Below are 23037 nucleotides of genomic sequence, written 5' to 3'. Positions count from 1 at the left end.
TGTCTGTCATGCTTCATTTTTCCTGTCCACCTATCACCGTCTGGCCCTGACTCATATTTCCCCATCTCCTCTTTGTACCACTCTGTCATAATTCCCCGTCTTAACCCAAAATATCGACAGTTCCTTTCCCGCCATAGTGCTGCTCAACCTGCTGAGTTTCCTCCAGCAGCTTGTTTTCCTGCATCAAGCTCCTGCCTATAGAAAGTTCATCAGTATTTAATTTTTTAAATGCTTTTAATTTAAATAATGTAGCACAGTAGTAGGCAATTCGGCCCTGTAAAATTAGGCCACCAAGCACTGTACGATTCGGAGGATGGGAGGTAACAGGAGCACCAGGAGGAAACCCACACAGTTCAGGGGGAGAACATACAAACACCTTACAATCGGCACCAGATTCAACCTGGAGTGCTGGCGATGAAATGGTGCTGCGGGAACCACTGTGCTGAGCTTGCCAGTCTATTAGAGAAGAAAGAAATGCTACTGTACATGATGGATTCTTCATAACGGCCATAACTTTATATGGGAAAACCCTAAAACTAACATAAAATTCCCACAAACACCAACCCGAAAGCACACAATGTCGTCCAGCAAATATATAGGATTTTGATATTCAGCAATTATTTTAGAAAATATCTGATTTTATGTGAACCATTATTCAATGTTGTAACATTTTTGCAAAGTAACTGCAAAAATCTAAATCCAATGATTTTTAAAATATTCACATTTGCTTTAACCTACAGAATTTAGTTAGTACGTTGCCTCGATACTTTTAATGGATTTAACGGGTTATTTTTCTATAAGTTCGAAAGTTTACAAAGAATTCTTTTTGCAGATGTTACTGTGTCACCTAAATGTGTGTGTATTTTGAAAGCTGTGAAGTAAATTCAGCTGTCACTGTTTTTACAAAGCTGAATCTTTTGGTATAATTCTCAAAACATTTTTTTCCACATTTACACAAATCTCATAAGCTGGAATGTGAAGCTGTAGAGTCTCTTTTGTGCCACCTAAATGAATACACTTGCAAGAATTGGTAGCATCATATAAAGTCATGATAATGACATTTGATCTTACACTAGGGATATTCAATATCACAAATTATTGCTCTACCAGGTTAGGACACATTCTGATAAGCTCAATCATTTTGCAGATTTTGACTCTTAACTGGCTTCTGCTTATAGCAACCTGTAGTGAACTGGAAATTCACTACTGGTGCGATGTTCTAAGGAGTGGCTCCTCCCCCAACTGCGCCCCCACATATCCCAATATAAACCCTGGATCCCCACCAAAACCCCATTTCAGTCCAAAGACTGTGTGTTATTCTTACTGAATAAAAGTGTGTTGTACTCTCTCTGGTCTTGAGTGCTCTCAGTCGCGCTACAATTTTAGAAGAGGATGGAAGCTCTGTTGAAGCCTGCGATGCTCCTAATTGACCCTCTGTCCCCAGAGGCCCTGGAAGAGTTCATGTACTGGCTGGAGTGCTCCCACATGTACCTGAAGGGCACACAAGCAGTCGACTCAACAGATGAGCTGAAGAGTTCGGCACTCCTCTCCCATGTCTGACCGAAAGGATTCTCAATCATCAGGGACCGTACAACTTACAAGTCAGCAGTCAAAAGGCTGAAGGCTCACTACATGAGGCCCCAGAATGTTGTCCCAGTGAGGTATCAACTCTCACCACAGAAGCAGCGGCCTGGTGAGTCCATTGAAGATTTTTGTCCTCATCCTATGAGCACTCGCGAGGAACTGTGGGTACAAGGATGGCACGGCCTGAGAACGGGAGGAAGAGCAGATCCGGGATGCTTTGGTCACTGGTGTGCAGTCCAAGTACACAAGGTAGTAGTTGCTGGAGCAAGGCAGCGTGGCACTGTCTGATGAGGTACTACTGGCCAAGTTGCTGGAGATGGCCCAAATGAGAGCTGATAACTTGGAAGGTGGTGGCAGCGCCCTCCAGGAGGATCTGGCTCCCAGAGCGATGCCACATGCTGCACCAGGCCTGACAGCAGCAGCCTCTGGCACTAAGGGATGCTTCTTCTGTGGTCAGCAGCAGCACCCAAGAACTCAATGTCCTTCAAAAGACTCCATCTTCTCCAGTTGTGAAAAGAAGGGGCACTGGGTGAAGGTCTGCAGGGCGAGAGGGAGCCCTGAGAGGTTCAATGCGTGCGTGACACCCGATGGGCCAATTGAAGTGAGCCTGAAACTGAAATCCATGGCCTTCTGCTGCCAGTGTTGTACGCCATGGCTTTACTGCGGGGCCGCGTGGCAAGATCAGCGACGTGAGAAACCCCAATGACCAACCTGCTGCATTTCAAAACTGGCACCATCTTCATCAGATGAGGAGGGAGGGCAGCCATCTTGCTGCACCATGTGGTCTCCACTATCTTGCCAGTTTTCAAAACTGCCACCATTAACAACAGAAGAAGTAGGAGGAGGGCAGCCATCTTGCTTGCATGAGGATCAGAATGGGGGGAGCGACTCCAGCGAGGGGAACAACTGGAGTCCTGGCAGCAATGATGTTGGACTAGGAGGTACCACACCAACTGAATATTTCCCCGACAAAGGTGTGGGTTAACGGGCATAAACTGAAATGCCTAATTGACTCTGGCTCAACTGAAAACTTCATAATCACAGAGACAGTCCAAAATCTCAATCTCATATTTATTTTGTATCCCATACACAACACAGTCTGTATATATTCAAGAATATTGTATGGTTCATTTATCTTTACAGGAGGGGGCATTCTGTAAGTTCACACTGTATGTATTTGAGAAATTATATGCTCTGGTTCTGTTGGATCTTGACCTTGCGCCATTTTAAAAATGTGACCCTGGAGTATTCTGGTCCTTTCCCTCCCATTACAATTCGGAACGGAAGATCTCAAAACGCTGATGCCATTTTCTGTCTCTCCACCCTGAATATAGATCCACCCACTCTGTTCCTGAATCTGAGCGCCAATTGCAGACCAATTGCTGCAAAGAGCAGGCACTACAGTGCAGAGGACCAGGCATTCATCAAAGCTCAGATACAGCGACTGCTTAATGAGAACATTATCGAGCACAGTACCAGCCCATGGAGAGTGCAGGGTGTTATGGTAAAGGGGAAGAAAAGTCCAGGTTAGTAACTGACTATAGCCAAACTATTAATTGCCTCACACTCCTGGACACATACTCCCTCCCTCGCATTTTGGACATGGTGAACAAAATTGTACAGTATAAGGTTCATTCGACCATGAAACTTCAGGCTAACGAGAGACTATCAGTTTCGGAAGGTTCCTTTTGGTATCACAAACAGGGTCTCAATCTTCCAGAGACAGATGGACTGAATGGTGGATGAATTTAAGTTTAAGGCCACCTTCCCCAACTTCAACAATGTTACCATTTGTGGCCACTCTCTGGAGGACCATGACACCAACTTCTAGAATTTCCTCCACACAGCTGAGGCCCGGAATCTCACTTACAATACCAGTTAGTGCATGTTCAGAGCTAAAAGCCTAGCTATCTTGGGCTACGTGGTGGAGAATAGCATCATTGGCCCCGACCCTGACAGGATGTGTCCCCTGTTAGAACTCCCAATCCAGAGGACTATGAAGGCTTTGAGTAGGTGTCTGTGCTTTCCCATATGCCCAGTGGGTCCTTCAATATGCAGACAAAGTCCCTCTTAAAAACCATTTCATTTCCTCTGAGAGCTGAAGCTCAAACTGCTTTCAGCTACCCAGAAGCCACATTGTGAAGGTCACCATGCATGCGGTGGACTAGAATGTACTTTTCCAGGTGGAAAGTGACGTCTCAGGCGTAGCTCTGGCTGTGACTCTTAATAAGGTGGGTAGGCCGGTTGCAATTTTTTCCAGGACCCTACTCGGCCACGAGCTTTGGGATCCATTATTGGAGAAAGAGTCCCAAGCTATTGTGGATGCCATCAGGCACTGGAGGCACTACCTGATAGGCACTAAATTCACACTCCTCACAGACCAGCGATCGGTGGCATTTATGTTCAACAATACGAAGCATGGTAAAATTAAAAATGATAAAAATTGCTCAATGGAGGATCGAACTCTCCACCTACAGCTACGATATAGTCAACCGATCTGGTTCCCTCGATGAGCCTCCAGATGCCCTGTCCAGAGGAAGCTGTGCCTCTGCACACACCAGCCAGTTGCGATCACTGCACAATGAGCTCTGCCATCCAGGCATTATTCTAATGGCTGACAATTTACCCTACACGATTGAGGACGTTGGAGAAATGACCAGGTCATGCCATGTCTGCACCGAGTGCAAGGTGCAATTCTACTGCCCCAGCAAAGCGCACCTGATAAAGGCATCCCAGCTCTTTAAATGACTCAGTGTCGATTTCAAGGGACCCCTCCCCTCCATGAATGGGAATGTGTGCTTTCTCACAGTCATTGACTAGTACTCTCAGTTCCCATTTGCCATTCTCTGCCCGGACATCTCCATGCCATCCGTCATTAGGGCCCTAAATTCCATTTTCAGCCTGTTCAGTTATCCCAGCAATATCCATAGCGACCAGGGATCATCGTTGATGAGTGAGGAGCTACATCAATTCCTGCTGGTAAGGGGCATTGCATCCAGCAGAATGACTAGCTATAACCCCTGGGGGAATGGACAGATTGTGAAAGAGAATGCTACGGGGAAGGCTGTAAAATTGGCCCTCTGATCCAAAGCACCTGCAGACTCATGCTGGCAGGATGTCCTACACATGGAGCTCCATTCCATTTGGTCACTACTCTGCACTGTGACCAATGCGACTCCTCACGAGCCAATGTTTTCTTTCGAGAGAAAGTCAATGTCAGGGACCACCCTCTCTGCTTGGCTTACAGCACCAGGATCAGTGCTGCTTCAAAAGCACATGAGGAGGAGAAAAACTAACCCCCTGGTCAAGAAGGTGCACCTACTCCATGCCAACCCCACTTAAACCTACATGGCATACCCAGATGGCAGGGAAGACACTGTCTCGATCAGGGACCTGGCACCCACCGGAACTGAGGGTCCATCACCCCAAAGGAGCCAGGACCTACCAGGGTTCCCTGGGAACACCAAGGGGCTCAGGTGAGACTTCTCAGGAAGTGGCTCCAGCCACCCATCAACAGACTCGGATCACCCACACTCCAAGATCCCCGAACCCCAGGAGGACCAGGAAGTCCAGAGCCTGCAAACACTCTGCCTGCATCTCTAGACCTCCTGACAGGTTGAATTTGTGAATATTGTAAAAATAAATTGACTATTCTATGTTCTCTGTTTCATCCGCAGACTTCATTCTAAAGGAAGGGGTGAATGTAGTGAAATGGGAATTCACTTCTGGTGTGATGTTCTAAGGACTGGCTCCTCCCCTGACTCCACCCCCACATATCCCGATATAAACCCTGGATCCCCACCAAAACCCCAGTTATTCTTACTGAATAAAAGAATGTTATACTCTCTCTGGTCTTGAATGTTCTCAGTCGTGCTACGCAACCCAAATGTTCCATCTGGAAACTCCAAACATTCCCTATTTTTATTCTTGCCTGAAGTCATCTCCCATTGCCTCTTATCATATATCAGGGTCATATAGTGTTCATGTCATGTTATGTTATGAAGAAACTATGAATGTTTAATTACAATGGGAAGTATAGCATTTTGTTGATACTACTTACTAGTACTCCAGCAATTTTTACTGACTAGTGATAAACTTAGGAAATCACTTATATAAATCTTTAGAAATGTTCAATTTGATGCTAAAATTAATCATATCATCTGAAATAGAACATGCACAGTACATGTCAAAGACAACTGAGCAAAGGACAAGATAAAGGCAAGTCCCTGGAACAGTTCAATGGCAATGGCAGGGGTCGAATAGGGTCAGAATTGATGCTGACTGGGTCAAGTTCTCTGGCTGGTGGCCACATCAGCCAAAAATAGACTGAAGACTTGTTTTCAATTATCTAAATGATTACGATCAGACGATGAGCAGAAGGAACAATATTACATAGTAAATCATCAAATAATGTAACATTTAATATCAAAAATACAAAGAATGGTTTTTAGATTAGATTAGATTCAACTTTATTGCCATTGTGCCAAGTACAGATACAAAACCAATGAAACGCAATTAGCATCTAACCAGAAGTACAAAGAATTGTGCTATTTACAAGTAACTATGAATAAAAGCAAGTGCTCCAGCAAACAAACAAGTATAAAAGTACTGACAGTACAATATGGGTACAATACTGCTCAGCACTGTGATGCATGGTTCAGCAGGGTCACAGTCTCAGGAATGAAGCTCTTCCTGAGCCTGCTGGTTCAGGAATGGAGGCTCCTGTAATGATGGAAAGAGAGTAAAACATCCATAATTAGGGTGAGATGTATCCTTAATTATGTTTTTCGCTCTGCCCAGACAGCATTTCTGATAGATGTTCTCAATGGTGGGCAATTTGGTGCTGATAATCCACTGGGCAGTTTTCACCACCCGCTGGAGTTCTCTACAGTCCAATATGGGACAGTTGCCATACCACACCAAGATGCCATAGGTAAGTATGCGCTCAATGGTACAGCTGTAAAAATCCATCAGTATCCTGGGACAGTGGTGAGCTTTGTTGATGCTCCACAGGAAAGAAAGGCACTGTTGTGCCTTTTTGACCAGGGTGGAGCAGCTCAGGGGCCAGGTGAAATCATCAGAAATGTGGACACCAAGGAATTTGAAACTTGATCCACATTCCACTACAGCTTCATTGATGTAGATAGGGGCATGAGTGTGGCTCCCAGCACGCCTGAAGTCCACATTGACCTCCTTGGCCTTCTGGGTATTAAGGGTCAGGTTTCATAGTCATAAAATATTTTCTCCATAAGGATTTTCAGAGCTAAACCAGTGGTCATCCCAAATTAGATTGAATTCTTGTTGGTACACAATCTTAGCCAATCTGATAGAATAGTCAACTTCCATATAAAGTATCCATTCGTCAATGATTATAATGGTGAAGCCATATTTGAAATGGGCAGACACCAAATACATTCCCTTCGGTGAGTTGGATTTGTTATTTATTCTTCATTTTTGTAATTTTGTAGAATTTGTTTCCAAACCATAAATGATTGTGATCATTGCAGCAGAATGCATGAGCTGGAAGTCCGTGAATATTTAAATTCTCACAGCTCTCCATCTTGTCACGAATCACCTGATGAAGCTGTTATAATTCTTTAATGTCACCAACTGTTCTGATTTTTTTGTAACTGACGCGTCTCACTAAACATCACTGTAACCATGCCAACAGGATAACATAACATGAATTCACTGAAATTAAACTAGGGTATGGGCTTTGTTACTATTTTTCATCCATGTGACCCTATATTTTTCAATAAGAAATTTTAAGACAACTCTTCTCTGATGTAAATTAAACCAATAAATGTGTGAGTTTCATTAAACCATAAAAAAAGAACTTTAAAAATTCACATGTAAATTTGAAATAACTTTTTCACCAAAACTTAAGCTGACTGATTAAGCTGATGAGTGTGGAGCTACTGGGAATACAGACAACATAGCACCTCTCAATCTGGTTGATGCTTGATGCTTTTTGGCAAAGAGCTCCGTTAGTTCTTTAATACTGGCCTAATATGAACCAACCACAAAATATTTGCTCAGACTATAAAACACACAGCCTTTCGTACATGAAAGTATTAAAGAATAACAATTTTCAAGTCTCTTCAACAGCTGAAAAATAGCTTAAGTTCTAGGAACGTAGCAAACTTGGGGACACCAATACCGCTGAGCATAAAGCCCTTCAAAAGGTACTGGAGACAGCTTAGGACATCACAGGGAAAACCCTCCCAACTATCGAGAACATCTACAGAGATCGCTGCTGTTGGAGAGCAAGGATCCACACGCTCTGTTCTTACTCCTGCCATCAGGAAACAGGTACAGGTGCCACAAGATTCACACCACCAGGTTTAGGAACCATCAAACTCCTCAACAACAAGTCATTCAGGGATTCACTCATTTAAGGCCTCTTTCTTGTGCACTTTTAAAAAAAATTCTCTCTGTATTGAACAGTCAGTTTATTTACATTTGTTATCTGTTTACAGTTCTTTATTTGTTTACATGTATACATGGTGTACAGTTGTTTTTTTGCATTACCAGTAAGTGGTCATTCTGCTTCACCAGCAGAAAAAGAATTTCAGGGTTGTATGTGATACCAGGTATGTCATCTGAAAATAAATCTGAAATCTGAAGACATTGTTGCTACGATGCCTTGTACATGATAGTAATATTAACATGTCTCTCTAATGGTGAATTGGCTGTTGATATCGCAGGTAGCAATGTTTAAAAACAAAACTATGTGCAGGAAAGGATATTAATATCAAAATATCAGGATATGATTTGAAATCAAAGCAGGTCTTGTTCTATTAGAATGAACCAATACTTTGTTAATAATAGAAAGGTGTGTGCCTTTCTTTAACCAAGGCATATTGAACAAATAGTGATGTTAACATTTCACTGGTCATGATGTGAAGTGAAATTGTAAATGTTCCTTTACAGAATGTAGTTAAAATTTTACTAGGAGAGCGAAACAGAGAAGGACAGTAATTTTGGGGGGTGAAATAATGCTGAGAATCCCATAAATCATAGCCCATTTAAAGAAATATTCAGAGTTATAATGACTGAATATGCTGGGCATATCCTGGTGCTCTACACTTCATACAATGCTATTTTCTCTTTCCCTCCAACACCCTCATTTCATAGCTTTCAAATGTGGTTGTCCATACTTTTGTTCTCCAATCCCTTCATAACATCTGGATAACTTCATCACCAACTTATCCTCATGACGACACTGGACTCACTCTCTCTACAACATTTCATTGGCCCTTCCCATTCTTCTCCCATTTCTACTGCAACATTAGAAAAACAAATTTGGTTTCTCTCTTTCCCAGTTATGATAAAGTATCTTCTGCCTGAAAGTTTAACTTTATTTCTTTCTCCATATATACAGTGAGGATTGGTAAGAACATCCTCTTCACAATCTCCATCAGTACTGGACACCACAGGGCTGCATTCTTAGTAACCTGCTCTACTTGCTTTACTCCTATGACTGTGGCTCTATTCAACAACACCATCATCTCCAAGTTCACCGACAATACCTCAGTAGTGGGTGATGAATCAGCATTCAAGAGGGAGCTTAAAAACTTGGCTGAATGGTGTACCAACAACAACTTCACTCTCAATATCACCAAAACCAAGGAACTGATTGTTGTTAACTCCAGCAAAGGGAAAACCAGAGCTGTACGATTCAGTGATTATTTGGGGATCAGAGAGTGAGAAAATTTAACTTCTTGGGAGTCACTGTCTTGGAGGATCTTTCCTGGACCCCACACACTAATGGCATCATGAAGAAAGTGAGTCAGCACCTCTACTTCCTCAGGAGTTTGCAGAGGTTTGGTAGGACACCAGAAACCCTGGGAAATTTCAACAGATGTGTGGTGGAAAGTGTGCTGACTGGCTATATAATATTCTGGTATGCGGACACCAATACCCCTGAATGTAAAGTCCTGCCAAAGATAGTGAACCCTCCCACCTTTGAGAACATCGACGTGGAATGTTACCGTTAGAGAACGGCAGCAATCATCAAGCATCCACACCACTCAGCGCATGCTCTGTTCTCCCTGTTACCATCAGGAAAGGGGTATAGGTGCCATAAGACAGGTTCAGAAACAGCTGCCACCATCAGATTCCTCAACAATAAACTCAATCAGGGACTCATTTAAGGACTCTTTCTATTGTGCTTTCTTGTTTTTTTTTCCTCTGTATTGCACAGTTTGTTTAAATTTCTTTGACATGTGTATATTGTGTAATTTTTTTTCCCACTATCATTCTGTCTTGCATGCACGGAAAAATAATCTCAAGGTTGTATGTGATGTCATGTATGACAATAAATCTGAAATCACTCTTTCCCATGAATGTGATTCCCAGCCACGCTTCAGAAAGATCGACCTTCCCCATGGAAGAAAAGCTGAGTCATATGTCTGCCTCATGTATCTATCTTCACAACTCTATTTAATGATTTGTGGGAATGTGATTCACTTCCACAACCACTGTGGTAGATCTGCCTACATTTTTACTCTGGCATTCCCTAGTCAGAACCCACATCACCTCAACTCACTACTGGCATCACTTCTTCTATGTAAGGATTTGTAGTTTCCAGCCTGGTGCTTCCCTTAATCTCTTCCCCCTTTTCTGAGGCAATTTAACAAAAGAGCATTAGATCAACAGGTGATAATGTGTTTCAGTTATCAGTGCACAGATGAAGAAAACAAATCCTAAACTGTTTGTGAGGCCCGTCGGCTACTGGAAATGTCTTCACTCTTTTCACTGATAAACAATAATAAGCATTCCTTTTAATTAAGATCCCCCAGTGACCAACCATTTCAATCTGGTGCCCCTCTCCCACACTGACATGACTGTCTATGGCCTCACGTACTGCCAAGCCAAGGCCACCTGTAAATTGTGGAATAACACTCGATATTCCAACCAGATGGCATTAACATCGACATCTCTGGTTTCTGCTAGCCCACTTCTGTTCTCCCTCTTTTCCCCATTCCTGTCTCCATTCCTCCAGCTGTCCACATCCTTCCCTCCTCTCCCTGTTTGCAGTTGTGCCTTCCCTCTCTTATCCTCTTCCCTGTGGGATGTGCTCCAACCCCCGGCCCACCCATTTTGTTCAGGCGACTGCCAACATTTTGCTCATACCTTGATGAAGGGCATTGGTTATGTACCTTTATCTTTGCAACATAATGTATACTGTTTGACCTGTTGAGTTTCTCCAGTATTGCATTTTTACTTCAATTACGGCATCTGCGGATTTTGTGTTTTATGGGATTTGTTTTAAGCCTTTTTAAATAAAGGAGGGGATTTGAACTGAACCATTATATAAATTTCAAAGTGACTTTGTCTAATTCAGTGATTCTCAATCTTTTTATTTCCACTCACATACCACTTTAAGTAATCCCTATGCCATTGGTGCTCTGTGATTAGTAAGGGATTGCTTAAGGTGGTATGTGAGTGGGAAGGGAAGGTTGAGAACCACTGCTCTAGACTCAATTGTGACTGAAATATTTTGCTTGAGAAAAATTGTTATTGGCCCACTTCCTTTGGAGTTTTGAAATTGTGCACATAACCAGTCAATTAGGTATGATAAAACAGTGGTTTTCAAACTTTTTCTTTCCACCCACACACCATCATAAACAATCCCTTACTAATCACAGAGGATCTATGGCATAGGGAATACTTAAATGGTATGTGAGTGGAAACAAAAAAGTTGAGAACCACTGGTATAAATTATAAGTGAATGAATGCCCTTCAGCCAAATGCAAAGGAACACAAGATAACCAAAATGTGTTCAAATCTATCTGGTTTCTCCTGCCATTTAGCTGTTGGTTTGGCAAAAATAAAATCTTTCAACATGTACATAAACTGGGTTTCTGAAGACTGCAGTTGCAGATATATGGCAGGAGAGTTCAATGAAATTTATGCCATGTCCTGCAAAGTCCTGGCTAAAAGAAACACACTGAGCAGCAGTAAGTGAAGGATTATGTGAGGTTCCTGGAAATATTTCTTAGGCGGAGACAGGACAGATAAATTAATCTCAAGAGAAAGGCACAAGGACTGAACAGATAACTCCCCTGGTCAAGCAAGGCAAGCTGGAAACAAGGGATGGCCCAAAATGGAATGCAGGAATTTTCAGTGGGGAAGAAAGGATGGTATACGTGACATGAATAGAACATGACCAGCATCAATAATGTAGTATCAACAATGGTAATTTATGGGCTCCTCTGTCATAAATGAGAGATTGTTGCACATCTTTCCAAGGTAAGCTGTGTACTGAGAAGAGTGTGAAGAAATGAAAGCTGTTGAGAAACTATGGAGACAAGGAAACTAGTGAAAGTCATTGTTCAAGTAGAGGAGGTGCTGGAAGACTCAAAATGCATAAATGAGCCTGATCAAGTATGTCCTGGGACATTATGGGAAGCTAGCAAAGAAATTGCAAGGAGTTCAGGCAGAGATATTTGCATTGTCAAGCACAGAAGACTAGAAAATGGCTAATATGGTGCCTTTATTTAAAATAGGCTGTAAAGGCAAACCAAGGAATGACAAGCCTCCTATCTAGTTAACAACAATCATAGGCAAATGAATGGAGGGGATTCTGAAAATCCAGGAATGATTGGGCACAGTCCAACAAGGCTTTGAATGTGGGAAATCATGTCTCGTGTTCAAGAATAGAAAACCTTGGGAACCACAGGGCATTGAATGTAACATCTGTGGTTGGTAAGTTACCAGAAAGTATCCTGAGGGAGAGGTTCCACTCACAGTAGGATTGACAAGGGTTGATTATGGATTGTCAGAATGATTTTGTAAGTGGGAGGTCATGTCTCAGAAATCTGATTGAGTTTTTTTGAAGATCTAACCAAAAAGGTTGATAAGGTCAGAACTATAGACATTATTTATACAGATTTAGCAAAGTACAGGGATACCTTGTGCAACACAGTTTTGAACAGCGTGGGTATTGATATAATGCAGTTTATAATTTTAATATAGTAATGACCAAAAATTGTTAAATTTTATTAATATTACATAACCAACAGTGGCCCAATAATTTAACGTGTCAGCAATAATGCTCGCCGCTCAGCTGCATTCATTCAACTTCATTATTGCTTAAATTGTTTTAATATTACTCTGGACTCTAAGCGGCAAGGCCATGGCTGCTCTGTATAAAAGTGCACTCTTACAAACAATATGAGCAGGAAAAGAAAATGTGGTGAAAGTGATACACGTAATAAATGGAAATGGTTAATCTTGGGAAAGAAACTGGAAATTATTAAGTAACATGAAGATGCCACATCATTTGCTAAAATAGCACAAGACAAAGGCATGAATGAATCATCTGTTTGAATTGTAATCAAGAATAAAGATAAAATTAAAGAAAACGGAATATTGTATGCACATTTGCATAAGAGTTCCAGGTAAACAAATAAATAATTATAGGATTGGAACATAATAGATTAAAGTATATTATAATAATGGTTTAAAAAGTACAGTTTTCCATAACACACCTTTTTGGAATGTATTAACCGTGTTACATAAAGTAGCCCTGTATTTGATAAAGTTCTGCATGTTAAACTGCTCTGGAAGTTAGATTTCAGGAAATCTAAGGAGAGATAACAGATTGGAAAATTGACTTCATGGAAGAAAGCACATGGTAATGGTGGAAAGTTGTTTTTCAGACTGGAGGCCTGTGACTGAAGGTGTGACATAGGGTTCAGTGCCTGGCTCATTGTTGTTTACCATCTGTATCAATAATTTGGATGAAAACAAACATGACATGATTAGCAAGTTCACAAATGACACTAAGTATTTGTAGATAGTGAAGACTGTTGCCAAAGATTGCAGTAGAATCTTGATCAGTTGGGCAGAGAAATACAAGAGTTTCACTTTGGGAAGGTTAACATAGATCAGACCTGCACAGTGAATGATAGGGATCTGGGAAGTGTTGTAGGTCAGGGGAAATCCAGGAATACAAGTGCATAGTATCTTTAAAATAGAATCACAGGCAAATAGGGTGGTCAAAAGATTTCAGTACATTGACCTTCATCAGTAAGAGTATTCAGTAGCTTTGGGTAGAGTAGATGTTAGTGAGACTTCATTTGGAGTTTATTTCAATTTCTGTCAAAGTGGTACAAGAAAAATGTTGTCAAGTTTGAGAGAATGTAGAGAAGATTTACGAGAATTTTGCCAGGACTTAGGGGTATGAGCTATAGGGAAAGGTTGAGGAGGTTAGGGCTTTATTCCTTGAAGTGCAGCTGGGGTGATCACAAAGAGGTATATAAAATGATGAGAGGAACAGCAGGTTTTACATACAGACTGCTTTGCCCAGAGTAGGGTGATCAGTAACCAAAAGACACAAGTTTGAGGTGAGTGAGGAGAGTTTTAACAGGAACCTGAAGGGTAATTTTTTAATAGAAATTAGTGAAATGACAATTGTATACAAAATTGCTTGATGATAGGAGACAGAAAGTGGTGGTGGAGGGTAGTAATTCTGATTGGAAGTCTGTGACCAGTGATGTAATGCAGGGATTGTTGCTGCATCCACTATTGTTCACCAACAAAATTATTCACTTGTATGACAATGTAGTTAGCATGGTTAGTAGGCTTACCGCTGACACCAATATTGGTGGTCTTGTGGACAGTGGAAAAGGATATAAATATACAGGATAATTGGACCAATGAATGACAGATAGTCGTCAACTTTGGTAAGTGTGAGGCATTGCAGTCTGGGAGGTTAAATCAGGGAAGAACTTACATGGTGAATGGTAGAACTCTGAGGAGTGTTGCAGAACAAGGAAACTTAGGGGTATAGGTATTTTTTTTTCTTTGGCTTGATTTCGCAGACGAAGATTTATGGAGGGGGTAAAAAGTCCACGTCAGCTGCAGGCTCGTTTGTGGCTGACAAGTCCGATGCGGGACAGGCAGACACGGTTGCAGCGGTTACAGGGGAATATTGGTTGGTTGGGGTTGGGTTTTTCCTCCTTTGCCTTTTGTCAGTGAGGTGGGCTCTGCGGTCTTCTTCAAAGAAGGTTGCTGCCCGCCAAACTGTGAGGCGCCAAGATGCACGGTTTGAGGCGTTATCAGCCCACTGGCGGTGGTCAATGTGGCAGGCACCAAGAGATTTCTTTAGGCAGTCCTTGTACCTTTTCTTTGGTGCACCTCTGTCACGGTGGCCAGTGGAGAGCTCGCCATATAACACGATCTTGGGAAGGCGATGGTCCTCCATTCTGGAGACGTGACCCATCCAGCGCAGCTGGATCTTCAGCAGCGTGGACTCAATGCTGTCGACCTCTGCCATCTCGAGTACTTCGACGTTAGGGATGAAAGCGCTCCAATGGATGTTGAGGATGGAGCGGAGACAACGCTGGTGGAAGCGTTCTAGGAGCCGTAGGTGGTGCCGGTAGAGGACCCATGATTCAGAGCCGAACATGAAATGTTTCATGAAATAACAGTACCAGATATTGCTAAGACTGGACTTGGAGCATGGTGTGCAGTTTTAGGAAAGATATTGTTAATCTGGAAATAGTACATAAAATGATTCACAAGAATGTAACCAGGACAAGTAAGGTTGAATTATAGAGGCTAGATGGGCTAATCTTTTCTCCCTGGAGCGTGGGAAGGTAGGGAGGAAGTTTATAAAATCACAAGGGGCAATACTAAGGAAAATAGTAATTGTTTTTTATTTCCTGGGTAAGGAATCTAAAATTAGAGGGCATAGATTTGAGGTGAGAGGAGTCAGATTAAAAAAAAGGACTAAGGAACATCTTTTTCACATCGAGAGTGGGGAGTATATGGAACAAGCTGCCAGAGGAAAGGGTAGAAGAAGGGACAAACATGACACTGAAAGGAACATGGAAAGGAAAGGTTTGAAGGGATATTGGCCAAATGCTGGCAAATGAGAGTAGCTTGTTCATAATGGGCATGATGGGATGAAGTGCCTGCTCCCTTAGTGTAGGACGCAATCTATCTAGTTAATATGCAGAATCATTCTGTCAATTACAAGTTAGTTACATTGGATCTATTCACTTGAATTCCTGAAAAGTACAGCCCTTCCAGGACTGTTTGTATGTGGAAATATGAAATTATGAAATTGGCCCTCTAGTGTTTAACTTTTGGATAAACTGGGTGAAGTGACTCAAAAGTTAGAGAAAAATCTGAATGGTACAGAAGAATTATAGTTATTGAGTCATTGAGCAAAACAGCACAGAAATGGGACATTTTGGCCCAACTTGTCCATATCAGCCAAGGTGCCATTTTGAGCTAGTCCTATTTGCCCATATCACTCTAAATTGTTCTTGTCTATGAACTTGTCCAAATGTATTTTAAATGTTGTAATTATTCCTACTCATTCCATATACCCATTGCCATCTGTGGAAAAAGGTTGTTTCTCAGATCCCCTTTATATCTTTCCCCTCTCACCTTAAACCTTTGTTCTCTACCCTAACTTGTGACCATTCACATTCTCTGTGCCCCTCATGATGTTACAGTATAAACATTTTTATGGTCACCTCCTCAAACCTCTTTGTGGTAGGGAAACTGTCCCAGCTTATCCAGCCCCTCCTTATGACTTCATGTCCTCCAGTCCCGGCAACATCCTTGTGAACTTTTTCCTCGCTCCTTCTCCTGTCTTTGCCTGACACACTTTCTTTGTTTGCTCACTTAAATTTCTGTATTTGCTTCAGCTTTCTCATCTGCCACAATACTACATTGCCAGACTCGCTTAAACTCTCCGATTAGCACCATCAAATCTCCTCACCAGGATGTGCGAGTGATGTGCAAGCCAAATAATAACTTGGTGAATTTCATGATCTGACCAAAATTATTAATGATATTTATTTGTCCATCCTCTGACACCTTTTCTTTAAAAATTTTCCTGATCCTGTGCACACTGCTAGACCTGGTCCTTTCCCAGTTTGTATCTAACGTTATCAAATTTAACTCAAGTGGTGAGATGTGAAAGTCAAATACTGAAAGCAGAGCTAATAATTCTTGAATGGCAGAGTTAAAAGTTTTTGACATCATCTTGAAAGCACTGAAGGCAATTAATCATTTTAAAATCTGAAACAAGACAATAAGACTTAAATATGTGAAGATACTATAATTCTACCTTGACAGTTATCCAGATGTTAAGAACCTTGTGGACACTCACCATACATTTGTAATGAAGATGATAAATCCACATATAAATCAAAAGCTTAATTCATAATCCACAAAATAATAGCAAATTAGAATAACATTGGTTCTGACAATGGAACAGATAGGAAACAAGATTTGAACAATTTCAAAATGTAATCTTATAAAAGACAGAAGTAAAAAATGTATATTTCCCAGTAAACCTATTAGCCAAAAGGTTATTGGATGATCATATTGTAGGGGCCCGCTGCAGCAGTGATCGAGCTGTTGCTCCGGGCAGTGAGCGCAACCAAAAGTTAGCAGCCCATGCAGCGGCATTGGCCCCAACAAGCAAACTGGCAGGTGAACACCAAGAGTTGCTTAAAGGTCAGCGACCCAAAAATGTCGCTGGCTGTGCTGCGCAGCCAATAGACAAGGACAGCATGTGGGGAAGAAGGGCATTGTTATGCAGGAAAGTACCCACACACAGGAAACCCACTTTTGTTGTGCATGTTGTGACATCAGCCAAGGGGGGCCACGGCAGGAACAGTGCAAGTATAAAAGTTGGGCCTGAGCCTTAATAAAACTCAGAGCTTAGCCTGACTACAGTGCGTGTTCTTTCAAGTAGTACACGGCTACAATTGGTGACCCTGACAGTTTAGACGGAATCTAAACCCAGTGAACAGACAGCAGTCAACACAATCGCTCTCAAGCTGCCAAGCTTCTGGACAAATCAACCACGCATGTAGCTTGACCAGCAGATCACAGCAGAGTTCACCCGGACAAGGACACAGCATGCTGGGTGGCCAACTTCATCCAGGAGCCCCCATTGGAAGACACGTACACCATCTTCAAGGACTTGCTGATCGAGTCCTTCAGGGTCTCACGGTGTGAGAGAGGGGCTCATCTGCTCTACCTGGGAGCCCCCGTCAGCCCTCATAAATGAGATGCTGGCCCTCCTGGGCAAACAAGAACCCTGCATCATGTTTGAACAGGCATTCCTGAGCAATTGCCCGAGAACATCCAACTGCTCCTGGCTAACGCGAATTTCAACGACCACCGGAGAGTCGCAGCATGAGCGGATATTCTGTGGAAACAGGAGAGAGTGCTTGGCATTTGTGGGGCTCATCACTAAACCCCACAGCCAGTCCTGTGTAGAGCCACCAAGAGAACAGCAGCGCCCCAGAGGAGGCAATCCCAATGACCAGTGGTGTTTCTACCACCAGAGATGGGGCACTGGAGCCCACTGGTGCAGGCTGCCATGTCTTCTTTCTTTGGCTTGGCTTCATGGATGAAGATTTATGGAGGGGTAATGTCCACGTCAGCTGCAGGCTTGTTTGTGGCTGACAAGTCCGATGCGGGACAGGCAGACACGGTTGCAGCGGTTGCAAGGGAAAATTGGTTGGTTGGGGTTGGGTGTTGGGTTTTTCCTCCTTTGTCTTTTGTCAGTGAGGTGGGCTCTGCGGTCTTCTTCAAAGGAGGTTGCTGCCCGCCGAACTGTGAGGCACCAAGATGCATGGTTTGAGGCGATATCAGCCCACTGGCGGTGGTCAATGTGGCAGGCACCAAGAGATTTCTTTAGGCAGTCCTTGTACCTCTTCTTTGGTGCCATGTACGTTTCAGGGAAATGCCGGGGCCAGTCGTCGCTAATGGCCATTACGACTGGCCACTAAGTCAGCCTCCTGTATGTTTGAGACCACCAATCCAGGCAGTACTTCCTTGGGGACACAGGAGCAGAGGTCAGCATCCTGCCCCCATCAGGACAAGACATCAGGAACAGGCAGTTAGGCCCAATGCTGAGGGCTGCCAACAACAGCATAATTCGGACCAACAGTACCTGCAAGGTCCAACTGTAGTTGGGAAGCAGTCTCTTCTTGTAGGTGTTCATGCTGGCTGCAGTGAACAGCTGCTCCTCGGGGCAGACTTCCTGTGCACCCACAGCCTACTAGTGGACCTCAAGGGAAAGAGACTGGTCCATGCCAAGACTTTTCAAACCTTTCCCCTCAAAGACGCCAGGCTCCCAGCATTCCACCTGGACTCCACTGGACAAGCACACTAGGTTCATGGCCGAGTTCCCTGCAGTGCTCACCCCTCAGTTCACCACAGTAATGCCCCGACATGGAGTACAGCACCACATCCTGACCCAGGGCCTGTCTCTCCACGCAAGGAGAAGATGCCTTCCTCCAGCTGGCGAATTCAGGAAGCTGAAGGAACTCGGCATCATATGGCAGTCAGACAGACCATGGGCTTCTCCCCTGCATGTAGTTCCCAAAGCAACTGAGGGATGGAGACCATATGGCGATTACTGCTGGCTGAACAAGGCCACAACACTGGATTGGTACCCAGTGCTGCACATCAAGAACTTTGCAACTAACCTGCATAGGGAAAGGATCTTTCCAAGGTGGACCTTATGCGGGGATATCATCAGATCCTGGTACATCCCGATGGTATCCCCAAGAGTCCCATCATCACCCCATTCAGCCTCTTCAAATTCCTCTGAATGCCATTCAGACTAAAGAATGCTGCAGACCTTCCAGCTGCTCATGAATGTAATGAGCTAAGACCTGGATGGCACCTTAATGTACCTGGATGACATCCTGGAGGTGAGCAGGAACCAGCAGGAGTATATGGTGCCCCTCCGCAACCTCTACATTCAACTGAGCAAATTTAGCCTGACGATCAACCCATCCAAATGCCAGTTTGGATTGGAGGTCATTGACTTCCTGGGCCACAGGATAACCAGGGAAGGAGCCACACTGCTAGAGGCCATCTGGAAGTTCCCCAGACCCAACACAACCAAAGGACTACAGGAGGTTGTGGGGATGATCAATTTCTATCGCAGGTTCATCCCCTCAGCTGCCAGATTATGCAGCCCTTGTTCACCCAGATGTCAGTTAAGACGAAGGACATCACCTAGGATGAGGAATCAGCGGAAGCCTTCATGAAGGCCAAGGAAGCCCTAGCAGATGCTACCTTCCTGGCACATCCCAGGTCAAACGCTCCAACAGCCCTGACGATGGATGGCTCAGGAACAGTGATCGGAGGAGTTCTGGAGCAGCAGCTTGAAGGAAGTTTGCAGCCGTTGACTTTTTTCAGTAAACATCTGCAGCCTCCAGAACTGAAGTACAGCACTTTTGACAGAGAGCTACTGGTGCTGTACTTAGCCATCTGCCACTTCAGATACTTCCAAGAGGGCCGGTCCTTCATAGCTTTCACAGATCACAAGCCCCTGAGTTTTGCCTTGGCTAAGATCTTGGACCCCTGGTTGGCCGGCAAGCAATGACACCTGTCTTGCATCTCGGAGTACACCATAGATGTAAGGCACGTCCCTGGCAAGGACAACGTGGTGGCCGACGCACTGTTCAGGCAAAGTATCCATGCGCTATCAAGGGGAGTGGACTCTGTGGCACTTGTGGAGGCACAGCCGAAAGACAATGAGATGCCATATTGGGACTGTAGCTCCATTTGGCACAGGTAACACCATCCTCCTGTGTGACATGGCCACCAGTCAGGACAGACTCATCGTCCCGGCAGCTTGGAGAAGACAGGTTTTCAACTCCATCCATGGACAGTTACCATCCTACATCACATCTGACAGAGGGGCCAGATTCCAAGAACCCAACTGGGTAGACGAGCTACCATGGGTGCTGTTGAGCATCCGCATGGCATCCAAGGAGGACCTCTAAACCACTTCGGCCGAACTCATCTATGGAGCTCCACTGGTGGTCCCAGGAGAATTCATACCATTCCAGATGGACAGCAGGACGACTCTGCAGCATTCCTCAACAGCTAAGGGAAAGAGTCAGCAACCTGGCTCCAATTCCACCTTCCAGGCATGGATATGCGAGGACCAACATACCCAAAGACCTGCAGGACTGTGAGTATGTTTTCATTCACAGGGGTCCACATCGTCCACTGCTTCAGAGGACATATGACGGTCCGTTCCATGTCAACTGCAACAATGAGGCCACATTTGAGCTGGAGGTTGGAGGCAAGATGGAGGTCTTTACCGCAGACAGACCGAAGCCTGCACACCTTGACCTGGTACAACCGATCGAGACACCAGCATCATGCCAAAGGGTAGGCCACCAAGAGCTGCAGACTTTGCCTCCAAACACTAAGGACAATACTAGGGTGGGGTCATCTGGTGGCCTGCGCAACCAAAGGCCAGCAGCTCGCACAGTGGCACTGGCCCCGACAAACAAATGGGCAGGTGAACGACGAGCGGCTTAAAGGCCAGCGACCCCAAAATGGCGCTGGCCTTGCAGCACAACGACCCCAAAATGGCGCTGGCCTTGCAGCACAACCAACAGACAGCGACAGCGCACAGGGAAGGCGGCCATTGTTATGCAGAAAAGTACCTGCACACAGGAACCCACTTTTGTTATGCATGTTGTGACATCAAGCAAGGGGTCCACAATGGGAACAATGCAAATATAAAATTTGGGCCTGAGCCCTAATAAAATTCAGAGCTTAACCTGACTACACTACATGTGTGTGTCTTCTTCCGAGTAGCTTGCAGCTACAATATCACATAATACCATATTTGACGGCATATAAAACCCACTTTTTTTCCCCAAAAATTAGCTCAAAATATTCCCCATGCAGAGTTGAAATTAAGCAGGTCACCAGCTACTCTCCCAGCTTCAAGAAGCCCACAGTTGTGCTGCAGCTGTCGAGGAAGCAGGCCCACAGCTTCACGAGCCACCTTCCCTCGGTGGGCCGTGCTTTCAAGAGCCGACAACGCCGATCATTTCCCCGGTGAGAAGACTGAGAATAGCAGCCACCGCCAACAGCACAAGAGGTGCAGGATGAACCCATTTGCACTAAAATGCACTAAAAAATTTCATAATATTCTTCATATTCCCTACTGAAATGGGGGGTGGGGATGTCTTGTATGCCATCTATTGAACTTGTATTTTATATTTTTCTGCTAATTAATACAAGTGGTGATATTTAATTTAAATGGGTTTATGTCTTTGTTTAAAAAAAAGTGAGAAAGTTGACTGAGTTGTAATAAATATTAAGCACTAATATCTTCACATATATTTTGCATGGTGTGTGAGGCTGTGTAAATTATTATGAATTCAGGTATTTGAAGGGAGAATGATCCACATCAAGCTTATGGGTGCCAGCCAGGACCCCCAACAGAAACTCGGACTGCCACCATTGATGGAGTACTTATTAAAGAGATATATCCATAAAAATACATTTTCTCAAAGGGGTCTACAGTGGAGGCTGCTGCATGAATATTTCTGCTGCTATCCCAGGCTCCATCTGATGGACATTTGGTGAAGGATGGAACACAGCAGGAAGGGGAGCAACAGATCTAGAACTCAGGCCTTATCTCTGCATCAGTAGTTGAATGTAATGGGCTGCAAAGGGTGGTTGTCAGCCATCCTGGTAGGATGCAAGAAGAACTAAGTTCAGGTCAGCTAATTAAATGTCAAATAGTCCTCACTGCCAAATTTTCCAGTCGCCCTTCTGTACGATGAGTGGCAACAAGGTTCTAAAAACACACCGAAATGCTGGAAGAATTCAGCCGGTCTTTTCATCATCTGTAGGAGACAAAGATACTTACCAGCTGTATAACTGTCATCATAGAATTATAGTATTTTCACATATTTAACTCTTACATTTTTTGTTTCTGATTTAAATATGATGAATTGCTTCCAGTGCTTTCAAGATGATGTCAAAAATTGTTAAAACTGCCAATCAAGAATTATTAGCTCTACTTTCAGTTTTTGTCTTTCACATTTCACCACTTAAATTTGGTAGGGTTAGATACAAACTGGAAAAGGACAAGGTATAGAAGTGTACACAGGAATGGAAGAATAAAGAAAAGCGTTAGAGGATGGACAATAAATATTGTCAATAATTTAAGTAAGGTCATGAAAAATCTCAAAGCTTGCCCATTACCTGCATACTCTGGCGGGGAGATTTGCTGGAGCTAATTGGAAAGGTGGCAAAGTAGTATTGTGGCACTTGAGGGAACTGAAGAAAGTATAGAAAATTAAGTGAGCAAAAACAGAAAGTGTGTCAGACAGAGGCAGGAGAGGGAGCGCGGACACTCAAGAAGGTGCAGAAAAAATTCACGTCTATTGCTTGGAGGACAAAGTTATAAGGAACTGGAACTGTTTCCCTTTTATGAATAGGGTTGTGGGATAAGCTTAAAGAGTTTTATAACATCATGAGGGGCACAGATAAGGCGGATGGTCACAGGTTATGGTAGAGTACAAAGGTATGAGGTGAGAGGGTAAAGATATAATTTGTCACTGTAATTTGTATATTAGTCTCTTATTAAAAACAAAATAATGGCCAATTACATCGTGAAGCTTATTGTGTCTATTC

At 43.5% G+C, this 23037-nt stretch overlaps 1 long non-coding RNA gene across 1 annotated transcript in view; it reads left to right on the top strand.

Moving 5' to 3' along the window:
- The window catches only part of LOC138750958 (uncharacterized), a 154299-nt gene that overhangs the window by 40913 nt on the left and 90349 nt on the right, over nt 1–23037 (top strand). Inside the window, exon 2 of the long non-coding RNA XR_011349640.1 lies at nt 2919–3110. This is a non-coding gene — a long non-coding RNA (uncharacterized lncRNA). The remainder of the gene's footprint in view (nt 1–2918; nt 3111–23037) is intronic.

Source organism: Narcine bancroftii, chromosome 1 (genome assembly GCF_036971445.1).
Source record: "Narcine bancroftii isolate sNarBan1 chromosome 1, sNarBan1.hap1, whole genome shotgun sequence".
NCBI lineage: Eukaryota > Metazoa > Chordata > Chondrichthyes > Torpediniformes > Narcinidae > Narcine > Narcine bancroftii.
Note: the sequence above shows the minus strand (reverse complement) of the source record. Positions and strands in the feature narration are given on the sequence as shown.